We start from the raw sequence: 14,548 nt of genomic DNA, 5'->3' as shown, positions 1-14,548 counted from the left end.
TGTGTGTGTGTGTACACGCAAATGGTTCTGAGCCAAAGCATCTCCGTAATTATGACAAATGGCAACAGCCAGTCCATTCAGCAGCATCGCTGCACGGTACAAGCTGTACAGTGCTATGCCATTATCATTGAACCAAGCATACTACAAGTCACATATACATTTTGCCATTTGTAGGAGACACTAATCCGAAACATTCAACCCCAGGGTGCTATAGCGCTCCGTGTTTAAAATTAAAATGGCAGTAGATGTCACTGAAGTCATATTGCAGTTGGCACATCGTGTGGACTCCCTGGATTTTAAAAAAAAAACCTACACTGTCAGTGGAAAATTGTCAGCTCTTGCACCGCGGGGGTACTGTTGCTTCCAGTGTTGTGACACATAAATAAATACAGGGACTGAGCTGGATTGTGGGAACAATCCCAAAAGCCCTTCTTGGGTGCCAAGTAGTTAACACAGATAGCAAATGACAACTGTGGAGGAAAAACGCAAACATTAGCTGGTCAAGCTTACAGTAAGTCCGAGTCCTCTCAACTCAGCAGCACAGCCAAGTTTCCGCAGAGTCGTCGGTCTGTGCGACTCAGACTCCGTCTCAGACCGATTCGATTGGGTTTTTAGGCAGGTCATTTTCAAGCTGTCAAAAAGGTGGGGACGGGGTGGTGGGTGTAGTGTTTAGGTATCTCCCCTGAACTCATCAATGCCGACCCAGAATGATTTCCTCTGTGGTTGACTTATATAACAAATCACCAGCCAATCAATGATATCTACAGTCTTAAGCAAAGCCCTAATGAAGACTAATGTCGATCTGATAAGGACTCAAGAACACAGACTTGAAAGAGGAGAGGAAACACTCAGACGGGGAGTGTCGAGTTGGATGCTGGTTATAGATAGATACTGACCCTCTGCTGCAGGGGTCTGGGTACTTTGCATGCAAATAGAACACCTCCTCATCAAATGAAGACGCTAATATGCTCTGAAATGCTTTTGTCACTTATTACCGTTGCCATGGCTCTCACTTCCTCCTCTCCTCGGTCCAACTTTTCTTCTTCTCTTTACCATCTCGTTATGCTCTCGCTTCTCTCCCGCGCTGCCTTAACCCCAGTCTTGATGATGTGCATGTTCTCATTGTGCTCCTATCGCGCAGCTGTGAGGTACTCACGCTAAAAATTTGGATGAAGAGTTGAAAGAAACCCGAGATTATGCGTGTCCTAGATATAGCGAAAATGGTAATGAAATGGAGCGGTATTAATGGGAACACAGCGGTGGTGGTTTGGGTGTTTATGATTGAAATATTTAACAGGGAGGGTTTTGAGTATTATGCAGGGGTATCAAACAGTACTCAAGCAGTAGTCTATAATATAATCCTTTTTCACACTGGTCGCCTGGCATTGAAAAGCCTGCAGAGGAAGAAGGAACACAAATGCGATCTATTTCGACTCAAATCCTATTATTGCCATTTTATGAGGCAAATTTTTCTTTACGCCAAAAATGTGGTGTTTGCAGGTAATGCGTGTATTTTTCTGTAATAGCAGTGGCTCATGTGATTACTTTGGCATGTGATGCACGGGAAACGCTCAGTAACTGACCCACAAAGTATAACCTAGCTGCGTGCTTGTATGGTATTTCAGTTTCATTGCTTCCATCAACAAACTGGAGACTTTATACACTCCCCGCTTAGCACCAAATACCAGCAGGCTGGAGGAGCAGCTGAAAAGCCAGATATTTACTTACTGTAAGGAGTTAGTGGAGAACAAAAGCAGGGGGTGAATAGTGGATGTACTTGATGGTGGACAGGAACACTACTCCATATAAACACTCACTTTCTTCTGCTCTGCTGGTGAACAACTTTTTTCTATTTGCAAGCTGCTGCCCTCATGTTAGCGCTAAAGCTAACACTAGCGCTACCAGTGCCAGAAGCTTGTTTTCATTGTGAATAAAGGGCTGCAGATGTAACTCAGGGGAGACCACAATAACCTGAAGGCTTTAGCAGAGAAGTAACTTGTGTTAGAGGAGACACACACATGTACCAAAAGACTTTGGGTCTTAAAACACTTAATAACTTTGAAAGAGGGATTAATGTTCCAAGAAGTACTCCTTCGCCTCAGGGCGAGCTCCACCAAGTTGACCTTCAGGGTTTTGTACATGAGGCTGCTGCTACATGGAAAAGGATATAAAGCATGCAGCAGAGGATTTTGTGAATGTTCTACTTAAATATATCTCATAGATTTCCCAGGGGCCGGCCTAATTGTCATATTAGTGAAAGAGGAGAGGCTGCTTTATGGAGTGTGCACAATCAATGACAGGTGATAGCCCGATGCTGCTTGGATCTCCTTCAGTCAGGATTCAATAAGCAGCGGGGTTGTGTGGAAGTAAGGGAATGAAAAATAAGACGTGAGAACGGAGGCCCGGGAGGGAGGGTTTAAGGCAAAGATGGAAACGAACTGCTATAAAAAAAACTGAGGCTGGAGAACAGAGAGGACAAGGCAGGACAAAGAAGATGACAAAAATAAGGCACCGCGGGGAGCGATGAAGGGAACCAGAGGTGAAAGAGAAACAAGCGAGGCATTCAAACAGAGATGAGGAGTCACACCGGAAATACAGACGGCGAAGCCAAAGAATGTGCGGAATGAGAGAGACAAAGAGAGGATGAGCGTCGCCAGATTTATCTTCACCCTGAGCCAAAAGCAGACTAGTGGGAAGAACTTATGGCTCTGCACTTTTCTGGTTTTCAACTCATCTCAAGCGATGACATCTTTCTTTATCTCTTAACGTGCACATCTAAGTAACACATTGGAAAAACATGTGCTAATGTACCATAAACATGCTGACGGATTATCAGACTGTTATATTAATCTGTACCCCTGAGACCCCGACCTTTTAAAGTCAGTGATTCAGTGTATTGAAGACATAATTAACTAGACGAACAACTTCCTGCAAATCAAAGACAAAACGCTTGTTCGTTACTAGGGCCAAGCTTAAAACGTGACAGGAAACTTCTCTAGAAGCACACAAAGGTCATAAATCTGAGTGGTATTGTTGATTGCAACCTTATGTTTTATGGCAAAGCCTCAAAATGTTGGCTTTTGTGATGCTGTTTTTCTTCCTGCTGCAGGGTTTTGTAAGACCCAGTCCCCCGTCTTTCTTACTCATTACTTTTCCCAAATGTGATTATGACTCTTTGTCTCTTTATTCGCTTGTTTGCTCCTCTTTTATGGTTACTTCCTGTTCACTTTCTTGTGTGTCATGTTTCGTCTTATTCCTGCCTTTGTGATTGTCTGGCCTCTTTGATTAATTTCACCTGCATGTTGTTCCCTAATTAGTTCCCTGTGTATTTTTATCCCAGCCCTTCCTTTATTTAAATGTCAGTCCTTCTGCTTTCCTATCTGCTCGCTTAACCTGTAATTTTGGTTTCTGCTTTTCATTTTCTTCCTCTGCACTTTTCCACCGGGACCCTGCAGTGCCTTCACTTCTTCTCTGTTTCATTTAAGTGTATGCATTGATGTGTTGTGTGTGATAGATGTGGGCACACCTGATTAATGCTAAAGGAAAGATCATGAAAAAACTATTTAAGGGTAGATTGGCTAAGGTCAGGTAACTAAAACATATTTTAGGTCTGTCACATGAAAACAGCATGAAATCAATAAGTGGATGTCAGAATTATCCTTTAGGCACCAAATGTTTAAGGATGGTGGGATGATGAACTCCTGCTCTATTGTTCATGATTATGGCTGCAGGATTTCTGCAGCGGCTGATTCCTGATAAGAAAACAGAAATGTAAAAGCATCACACCTGCTCCCGGAGCTCTTCTTTCCCTCACTGGGATTCTGATTAATTACAGACAGGATTAATATTGGACTTTTTCAACATGGTAGCATTCAGCCAATCGGGTGCAAGCTCATTTTTACAAGACTTAAATCAAAAGCAGTTGTGTTTCGATCTGTTTTCTTAATTTTATTTTACTGAATATTCAACGGGCTCCAACATCAACAGTGTAAATAACAGATTGGAAACATTTGTTTTCCCCGTGGTTGTTTTTCTCTTTAAACTGTGTTGTGTTTAAACCGCGTCTGGTTGTTCTCCGAGTCTCTGCTGGAATAAAACCTCGTACATTATGTTCTTGCGCTTTTGGGAAATGCACCTTAAATCTGCTGTGCTCGCTCAAGACAGCGATTCCCTCTCTACTATGCTGACATACAGCGCGTACGCCGTACCCTTTAGATGACATGCACGCAACAAAACACACCTCCTTTGGGCATTGCGCCTCCTCCGAGCCCAGCCGCTGTCTTGCCCCCTCTCTCTCTTCCAGGGCTACTGTAAAAATGATGTCGGAGTTCCCTCCTCTGCAGTGAAACACACACAACTTCTTCTTGGGACTTGAGTGACCCGCGGTCTGTTTACTAGAAATTTGCATCAGCATGAAATCCCAGAGCCGTAAGAAAGAAAAAATTCACACACTTTTAAAGGAAGAGAGGGTCAAAGTGGTTAAAGAAGAGAGAAAAGGGAGGGGGGGGGTGTACAGAGTCAATGAAAAATGAAGAGTGACCTTTTTCCACAGAACACTGATTTTCTCATGCGCTGACAAAACGGCAAAGATTTATGTGGTGAGAAATATGTGCAGCATGAGCAGAAGGACAAAACGTTTCTTTAACACTTCTCTTTTATCAGAATCGAATCATGAAAATGTGCGCTCTGTCTCTGCTACCTGACTACTCCCGTGGTTAGTACAGTATCTCCTTTGTGTGTCTAATAGATGTATAATTTCAAAGGATTTAAAGGTTGGAGCTGGAATAAGATAATCTTTGACTCTTTTCTCTTACGCGTGGATGTGCTCCTATTAACGGGTGAGAAGGAGCTCGATGAAAGACCGCCGCATGACGGCGCACAAATGTAATACTTGTAATAGCTTATTGTTGATGAATGGATATCTTTGAGTTTTTCCGAGCTCTCCCCAGAGTTGTGTCGCTGTCATTAACCTTCACAGTCCTCAAAATTACAGCTGTGAAGACATCAGGAGACAGCCACAATCTAGAAGGAGCAGAACAAAGAATTTGCAGCGCTGGCTTGCTGCTGACGTCTGCGGGTTAATTATAGGTTTGCGTTTCAGGAGGACTCTCCAACGAAATCCGCAGAGATAACGCTTTTATTCTTTTATTTTCCATCCTACGTGTTACCTCTCCGTGCTCAGCACACCTTTGCGTCTGAGCACCTCTCGCCATGGTGGTCATCGAAACAGCGACGCATAAAACACGAAGGAACGTGGTGTCACATCACAACAGCAGGGATAGCCCTGACCTTTTGGCTTCCCACCAGTTTACAGCCATCATTAGCAGGGCAGAGATCAGGGGCCAAGGCCATAAATCAAACTCAAACATCCACGTAGGAGAAACCCAGCTATACTGCAGTAAAACTGAAAAGAAAACACACTCTCAGACCGGTGGGAGTCTAAAAGTAACTGCATCCATCAGGACTCGTGGCTCCATAAAGTCAGTAAAGGAAAAACACAAGAGGCGATAATCTCCAACATGGTTAGAACAAAATACAGAAACCTCGCTAATGGCAATAAGAGGGTCTGCAGCATGACAGGACCCGGCTTGATGTGATTATTCTGGAATAAAAGAACCCAAAGGACATGTATTATCCTGCACAAACACACAGAAGTAACTCGACAGGGCAGCATGCTCCCATCTGGAGACTGCTCGGCCTTTCTGCTTTTGAATCAGGAGAGCTGGATTTATTGTAATGGCAACAAGCGACTGTCAGGGGGGCGAGTAGGGTCACACGGCAGGAACAAAACAGGACACTTTAAATGGAGGACAATCCTCACTTTTTGCACAGTAACACTTATTTGAATGCATGCTTTTCATGAATGAGGAAAACTAGCGATATGATGCAAATCAGCTCCTGAATGCAAAGAAAATAAAACCACTAAGAGGTTAACTCTGACGCCTGCTGCAAGCGGTGAATTCCTGAAGTCACAGAAACAACAAACGCTGAAAGTCGTGTCTTACAGATACACGAGGACAGACATCTCGAGCTCTGAGAGAAAAAGATCCCCCATAACTTTAAACTTTGGTTTGCACATTCGCAATGTGCAGAGTAACACGACAACTAATCACACGCATTGGATGACAAACCGCGTGAGAAAGGACAAAGACGACAAACACGGTGGTCTGTGAAGAAAGACAAATCACAAGAATCTCAGACCTCTCTAGCATTCGTGCTTGTCCTGTGCATGAAGCCTGCACTGTTTGCTTTCAAGGCATTCAGTGCAGAGTTAATGATGAAATAATTCAGTGAGCAGAGCAGCTATACAAGCCACACGCTATAACATCCAAGAATAATGTTCCCTCAGCTGTGTCCAGATTTCTTTTTTTTGTTTGCAAATGTTGCAGGAAATCATCTCGTCAAAGGCGCCGCTGTGAACGCCCCCATCATAAACAGCTTCTAAAAGCAATTTTGTCTTTGTGTACAGAGACAGGGATGCACTGCAGAGTATCTTCTCTCAGCAGACGGCTGACAGATCAGGCCTGGCACCAGTAAAGATATTAAAAAAAAGTGTACCTGCAAGTCCTCAGCTTTTGATTTCACATTGACACTCGCACACAAGCGTGTCCCTGCGCACAAAATCAGCATACACTCGTTCTCCAGGACTGGACTCACGCACGCATCTCCTTCCTCCTCCTTCTGACCGCCTCTCCTCACCTTCTTTGTCCTCTCCCTCCACCAATCAGCCAGAAATTCCAGTGTGAGTTCATGCACTACAGTAACTCTGGGTTCCACTTTCTGCTCTGGCCTTCCCTGTTGCTTTGAATGTCACACCTCACACGCACAAACACACACCACACACACACACTGTGATGTCAATCAACAGTCGTCTCCAGCTGACGACTGTGCACACAAGGCAGCTGTGAACAAAGACACACTGCTCTGTGTGTGTCGAGGAGCAGCTCCAAACTCAAAACAAACAAACAGAAATAAACACACGCGCACACACACATGCATTTTCATTGCATTGCAGGCATAACTCCAAGGCCTGGCTTTGTGCAAGTTTGATCCCCCTCACCGTGTCTGAGGAGCATGTTAATCGGCGGAGGAGGCTGCCAGCTCAGCCGTATACGTCTATCTCTCTTGTTCTTACTCCCCGTGTTTCCGTCTCCGCCTCTATCTGCATCTATTCTCTCCAATCTGTCTTTGCTCGAATCAAACCTGCACCTCATTGTATTTATCTCACATTCCTCTACTTCTCCTCCTGTTCTCGCTCGAGCTCTCGTCCCATCACAACAAATCACGTCTGTCTTTTCGCTCCTACATTTTAATGCACCCTCCCACCCCACAGGGTTAGACTGATGGGATTTAAAATACTAAAGAATGGATGGCTTATTTAGAAGAGGCCGGGTGAAGATAGCTCACTTTTACCCACCCGCCTGACATCTTATTGCCCTCTTCTTTTTCCCTCCCTCCCTCGTCAACCTCAGGTCTCTCCCACCTCCGTGCTCTGATGGTTTGGCGTGTGTTTGTGCTGAAGTAGATTTGGTTCCGGCGACTGGATGCGGGTGAGTAGCTGTGGGATGCTGGATGAGTTTCACAGGACGAGTTTTTATAGAATGAGCTTTGAAAGCTGAAGGGCAGAAAGAAAGAGGAAGGGAAGATGGCAAGAGCAGAGCGTTGTGTGGAGAGGCATACAGCAGCTTTGTGTGTGCAGAGACACTTCCCAACTTAAAGTCACGAGGCAGGGGAGTGAAAGGAGGTGGTCAGCTCATGAGTGCAGACACTGATAACAATGGTGAGACGGATGACAAGGGATTGGAGCAAAGTAGGGGCAGAAGAGAGGAAATTAGAAGAGAAGAAGAGCGCTAAGTGCAGTCAATTTAGAGACCAGATCATTCAAAAGTGTCACATGTGAGAAGCGGATGCACAAAAGAGGGTCTTTAGCTTTATTAAACAATAGCGCAGAGACACAAATTAAAGAGATGTAGTTTGCTCGACCTGAATCACCCGGGCAGGCGGTCAAAGAAGATGTGTTCTGGCTGACGGCCTCTTTTCTTTACGTTACCCCACAAGGCTCTTGGGCTTGGCCTCCATTTGTGGCGATTCGCTTAAAAATAAATGCATTCACATGACACACTTCACAGATAACATCCCAGTGGGGCTTTTCTGTGCTCAGTCACCCAGCAACATCCACTCCTATTTGCATAAAACGGGCTCAATCGCCTCCTCGCTGGTCTACGATCACACGCGTGTTTGACGATGTTTCATTTGCGATCTGCCACCTTCCGCAGAAAATACGAGCGATGAAAGCCGTTTCCTTTGGAAGTCAACGGCCAACCCGCCTCGCACGTCAACTTAATTCAGTAAAAACATGTGCAGGGAAATACATGGGTGAGCTCGCACCTGACACGAGAACAACACGAGCGTTTACAGCTCAGGTGAGCTCTGCAGGACATTCACGGCACTGACTGTGCAGGCTGGAGTACAGAACATTCTCAAGGATACGTGAGCTGGAAGGCTGTACGGGGAAGCGATTGTCTCTGTGTTACCTGTCATGAAGTCAGTGGAGAGGAATGAGGCAGCTCATCTGGGCTTTTAAAAAGCCACATAACAAAAACAAGAATCTAACGCACGGCTCCATCAGCCCTCGCACTCCTCGCCCCATTAAAGCCCTGGACTTGGTGCTCCTTCCACTCCAGCAGACTACTAGACATTACTTTGTTCTCTGAATACCACGGTAAGTGGTTCATTCATTGATTGGTGTTTCTGGGGGCTTTCGAGCACCAGGGTATATAACGCGCAGACAGGAGACGAGCCCCCTGCTGCAGCTGTTGACAGAGGCTGCCATTTGAAAACAACTGAGGAGAGGACAAACAGTGAGGTGCTGACATAACTCACCCGTTCAGATTCGCAGCTCCTTCGCCTGGAGTCAGCTGCAGGATCAACGAACACTAAAGAGCCGTTTCACCTGCACGCCATCACATTTTACTAATGTGCTCATTCTTTATGCACACTGAGGTTTGCACATTTTGATTGTTTCTGTATGAAGAGAAATTTGCCGTAAAAAATGTTACAAATGTGTATGATATGATCCACAAACATAAACTACAATGTAGTGCAGTGTGTAGAGTGATTGGACTCACACAAGCGTGCTACGGTCAGCTCACAACCACAAATCTGACTGCACGCAAAACTATTTTACAAATGTGTCCAAACCTGAAGAAAAAGTTTGTGTGTCTCTGTGTGCGTGTGTTTATGTGTGCGTGTGTGTCTGTGTGTGTGTGTTTATGTGTGCGTGCGTGTCTGTGTTTGTGTGTCTCTGTGTGCGTGTGTTTATGTGTGCGTGTGTGTCTGTGTGTGTGTGTTTATGTGTGCGTGCGTGTCTGTGTGTGTGTGTTTATGTGTGCGTGTGTGTCTGTGTGTGTGTGTTTATGTGTGCGTGCGTGTCTGTGTTTGTGTGTCTCTGTGTGCGTGTGTTTATGTGTGCGTGTGTGTCTGTGTGTGTGTGTGTTTATGTGTGCGTGCGTGTGTGTGTGTCTGTGTGTACGTGTGTGTGTGCATGTGTGCGTGTGTGTGTGTCTGCCTGTCTCTGTGTGTCTGTCTGTGTGTCTGTGACTGTGTGTGTCTGTCTTTGTGTGTGTGTGTGTGTGTGTGTGTGTGTGTGCATGTGTCTGTGTGTGTGCGCGTGCATGTGTGTGTCTGTCCTTGTGTGTGTGTCTGTCTTTGTGTGTTTTACTATCTGACTTATAAAGGAGATCTTTAATGAGTTTCTATCCTGGTTAAATAAAATAAAAAACAAATTCTAACAATCTGCACGAACAAAAAGATCATTCAGATGGTTCACATATAAAGCACCTGCATGAGCCACATCTCTTTAAGACCCACTTGTTCTACTTCTGCTAAAGTTTACAGCACTATTGAGAGCGGCTCTGAACAGCCGTGAGAAAATGTAAATGTGACGGGTGTAGGTGGACCTACTTAAAGCTGCAAACGCCTCTAAAACACAGCACGGCCTCGGGCCGCTCTGCTCTCTGGACTGTCACAGATATCGTCAGTGTTGGTCTGCACGTAGGCTCGACTGGTGCAGGATCTAAACTCCTTGCTGTGTGCTTCTCAATGACACAAATGCAGTAAGAGGCATTCTTGTCAGTTTATTACTGGGGAAAGAGCACCCAGTCCATTTAAGCAGCTTCCACTCCCACTCAGACAGCATCTCACACTGGGCAAAAACAAACCTCCCTGTGGGAAGTGAGTCACATGATGCAGCGAGGCACATGATGTTGAAACGCCTGATGTAAAATGCTCTATATGAACTGTAAATTATGCAAAATTGAATAATGTATGGGTTCGTTTTCAGCTAATCAATTAACAGCAGGTAGCGGCGGTTGATTTTTGAAGCGTGCTGCTGCACGTCTCTTGATGTTTTGCCATCTCTCTTTATGCGGCCAGCCGTGCGTACCGAAATAAAAACAAATCGCAGCTCGACTCGACTCGAAATCTTTAAATTAAACCTAACATAAAAGTGACAGCAAAACCGTAAAGCAGTCAGACCACGGTCTAGAAAACACCGAGAAGCACCACGAAGATACATGAAAGTAAAGAGCATGTGCTGTATTGTCAGTGCACATGGCAATTAGAAGTGAAGCAATGCTCGGGGCCTGGATTGATCCAACAACAACAGCCAACAACAACCTGCCTGTTATTGACAGATCTCTGGGGTTTCGTTGCTGCATAGAAGCCCAGAGGCCACTTTGCTGGGCACCAGCTTTCTCTCTCTCTCCCTTGCTCACTGTTCTTTGTGTGAAAAACAGCACTGTTCGATATCGCCTCATGAACGTCAGGCTTGGCTTTCCCATCAACAAAGAAATACAGCCTCAGAGAAGGAGGCTGTTATTATTTAATGCTAACACTGGCATTACAGTTTGATAAAGACCTTCCTCGCCTTTGGAGCTATGGCTTAGACTCTGCACGCTGGATATAAATTCAGTTTCTTTCCTATTAATAACGTGCAGATGATATTTCTGACTCAGAGCACTATTCGAAATATTTGATAATCTTGGATCAAAGTTTTGCAAAACAAACGTTGCCACATTTAGAATCAGTGGCAACCCTGTTAAATATGGCCACAGTTTCACACAATGAGGTCGGCACATGTATGAGGAATCACCATGAACCAGAAACTCAGTGCCAAAGAGACCGCTCCAAACACTTAATCTACAACACTTTTTACTACTCATGACTTTGCATAAGGTGCATTTTTAGACCATTACATACATTTTATACATCATATAACAGTGTCATATCATGATATCAGTAACACAACAAGGAGACAAGCACAGGCACGCTGCCCAGCTAGAACAACATCTCAGCCTTTGATGGAAATTACCTAAAAAGACCCCAACCAGTCACAGCTGGTTCTGCTGGAGCTTTCTTCCTGTTGCAAGGGAGGTTTTCCTTCCCACTGTCACCAAGTGCTTGCTGATAGGGGGGTCGTCTGATTCTCTGTATGCTTATAAAGGCTTTGCATTACAATATAAACCACGTTGAGGTGACTGTTGTTGTGATTTGATGCCCTCTGAATATTAACAAATTAAATGGAATTAAAAAATTTTTAGTATTTAAGAAGTGATATGATTTTTTTTGTATATTATCATAAATATTCCTTCCTAATTTCCTTGAAATATCAATATATTGCCCATTCCTAGTTTGTTGGTATTTCAAAGTCCCAACAATGGATGGATGGATGAATGGGAGGCCTGAAGCGTGGGTCATGTGCTGTGTGAATATTCGATAAAAAGCACTTAGGCATGGAAAAAACTGCAGTACGAATGGGTGAATGAGACTCGTAGTAGAAAGCACTAAGCGCTTTATGAGTGCAAGTCCATTTAACTATTCAAACATACCATGGCCTGCTGTACGGGAAGCGTTTTTGGTGTCCAAAGGAAAAAGAAAGACAGCTGCGGTACACCCTTAAAATCTCCCACAAACGATCCCGTCCACAAAAGCAGCCAACTGTTGCTAACACACCATACATGAACCACATCACTCACATTAACTTAGGCTCATCATGATGATGCTTCAGTAGTAAAATCTGAAATGCAAGTAAGAGCTAGATCATAGCCAAGGTGGCTGCAGAAACACCACAAACAGCTGTCCTGGAATCCTTTTCTGGAGAAAGAAAAACAGAGGGATATCTGTCAGGAGGTGATTCGGCCGATGGGGGAGAAAAATAAAGAGACAGAAGTATAGAGAGTGAGGAACGATGGAGAGAGAGGCGAGAGAGATGTAAGCTCGGCATACAAGAGCGAAAGAGCGCATAAATGAATTTTAGAGCCGGGGTGAGATGACATGGGGAGATAAAAACGAAAATAGAGGATTGGATTGGAACGGTGGGAGACAAATGGAAAGATAGTGGAGAGGCAGCCTCGCCAGCAGTGTCGTAATGCCGTGCTCTCTTGCTGAAACAGTTTGGCTCATGACAAGATAAGGACAGCCATCACAACCCGAGGCTCCATTTTTACTCATCCCAAGTGGTGGCTGGATAACACTCGCAACACTCTTTTCTCCCACACGAGGAGCTCCTTCCGCTTAAAACACGCACACGTAGACACATAATTGCCAAACACAGAGAAAAGACACAAGCGATTAGCTGTTGCAGTGGCATTAAATGAAATTTAAGCACCACCGCTAAAGGACAGACACAGTTCATCAATTTGTGCACTCCTGAATTAAACCACGGGCTTTATCATCCTGTGGCTGTAAGGGCTGGTCTATTTCTCTTTTCTCTTAGCATTTCTTATATTGCAGACCGCATAGAAGAGGCCAGTGTGTTAGTCTATATTTTAGAGTCTGAGAGCTTTTTAAAGGGCTTCTCGGTGCTAATCAGAATGAGTCATACTGTGGGAAATCTGTCAGTAAGATGAAGAAAGTGCAGGCGGGGAGGGAAAAAGGCGTGAAGGAAGCAACAACTGAGGTCTGAATAACCAAACATTCATACGGTTGCTCATTAACTGCATCATCCACCCCTCGCCGTTCTCACTTGTTTCTTTCCCCGCGTCACTATTTCCTCCTCTTTATGTCACGCACTCGCTCCTCGCTTCCACAGTTCGCCGTGTCCCTCAATGCCAGCAGGCGCTATGGCAACAAGGCACTCAGTCCTGCAGAGTCTCAGTAAACATGGGAATCAACACGTGTGTGTACGTTGGACTGCATGCATGTGCGTGATTTACCACAGACATGGATGCTCTGCAAGACTCTGCAGCTGCTGGGCTAATCACCAGCATCTCCCCCGAATAAAAAGTTAGAAATGAGTAAAGTACGAGCAGGTTTTCGGTCCGTTACAGCGCTAACACACAGTGCGACACCCCCACATGTTCACATCCACACCTGTGGTCAATTTAAGATCAACAGTTACCTTTTACATGCATAACACAAGAAACCTGAGCAGTCAGATTGTATCAAGAAACACTCATCATCAGTAAGATAGAGTCAGTGCAGCATACTTCATAACTAACCTACGGTTACCAGGAATTTTCCAGGTCATTAATAAATGATTAGATTTATTCAAATTATGTATTTGTACGATTGACTGCCAGTAGTCATCGAACCGTTCATGTTTGCATTGCAGCTAGGACAGCTAGCAGGTGAGGTTTAGCAGGTGAGCGCTCATCTCAGTGAAAAATATAAAATATGGCTGTCACACTGATGGACGGGAAAATATCCTACTTAATGCCATTTTCAGCCAGGGTCTGAAAAAATGACAAAAAATGAAAAAGGCATTTAAAAAAAAAACAATTTAAAGCACCACAAACACAACAAATAGTAAGATTCCACTATCTGTAAGCTGTCTGTGGCAGTGCTGTGCCTCTGGTGGAGTTGTTGATGCCTCTCTTCCTGTCTGGGTGCTAGCAGACTTTTCTCAGCTTCAACCTGGGCTTTACAGGGACAACAACACTTTTTACTCGCAAATAATTGTGTTACCCTGATAAATTAATGCTATTAGTATTACAGATGCACAGGAATCCTAACTTTTGCTCCCTAGCTTCAACATTATTGTTTTGAGGGGGTTTTTTTAGGATGATGGAGAAAGACACACAGTAAACGGCCTTGATTTGAACCCAGGTCTCTGCATTAGCTTTCTGGGTTGCCTGAGCTAATCCTGTGCCAGTGTTATTGTACGAAAAGTTTTTTATTCCTCAGCGTTGTAAAAATGGGAGTTTTATTGACTTGTTCAACTACTTCGGCTGCCAGCGAGGGGAGGCAGTGTGTGCCTGCCACAGACAGTGTAAAACATGGATGTGATGAAGTTCCTGAGAACCTGTAACCCTGAATTTCCCCAATGAAAGACAATAAAGGATATTTCTGTTTCTATATTTCAGTTTTATCTGAGGACCACCAGATGGCGATAGTTGAAGTTTTCAAAAAAATGACTGAATACTCAGTAACTACTAGCCGAGGTGCAGTAGAAGTGCAACACAACCTGGATATGGGTAAGATTCACCTTTAAAGTAAAAATTATGAATCGGTTTTTGACAGCTGTTTGGGGAATACACATTTACAGCAG

The 14,548-nt window shown here is 44.4% G+C and overlaps 1 protein-coding gene across 4 annotated transcripts in view; it reads right to left on the bottom strand.

Moving 5' to 3' along the window:
* Positions 1 to 14,548, bottom strand: part of sema6bb (sema domain, transmembrane domain (TM), and cytoplasmic domain, (semaphorin) 6Bb) — a 128,721-nt gene that overhangs the window by 75,168 nt on the left and 39,005 nt on the right. The window contains exon 1 of one of the 4 annotated variants that reach the window (XM_039606956.1): positions 4,241 to 4,259. The exons of the other annotated variants lie outside the window; for them this stretch is intronic. The gene's annotated coding sequence lies outside the window, so the exon portion shown is untranslated. Of the gene's footprint in view, positions 1 to 4,240; positions 4,260 to 14,548 lie in introns of those variants that run through there. 4 annotated transcript variants of the gene reach the window in all.

This window comes from Oreochromis aureus, linkage group 23, assembly GCF_013358895.1.
Source record: "Oreochromis aureus strain Israel breed Guangdong linkage group 23, ZZ_aureus, whole genome shotgun sequence".
NCBI lineage: Eukaryota > Metazoa > Chordata > Actinopteri > Cichliformes > Cichlidae > Oreochromis > Oreochromis aureus.
Note: the sequence above shows the minus strand (reverse complement) of the source record. Positions and strands in the feature narration are given on the sequence as shown.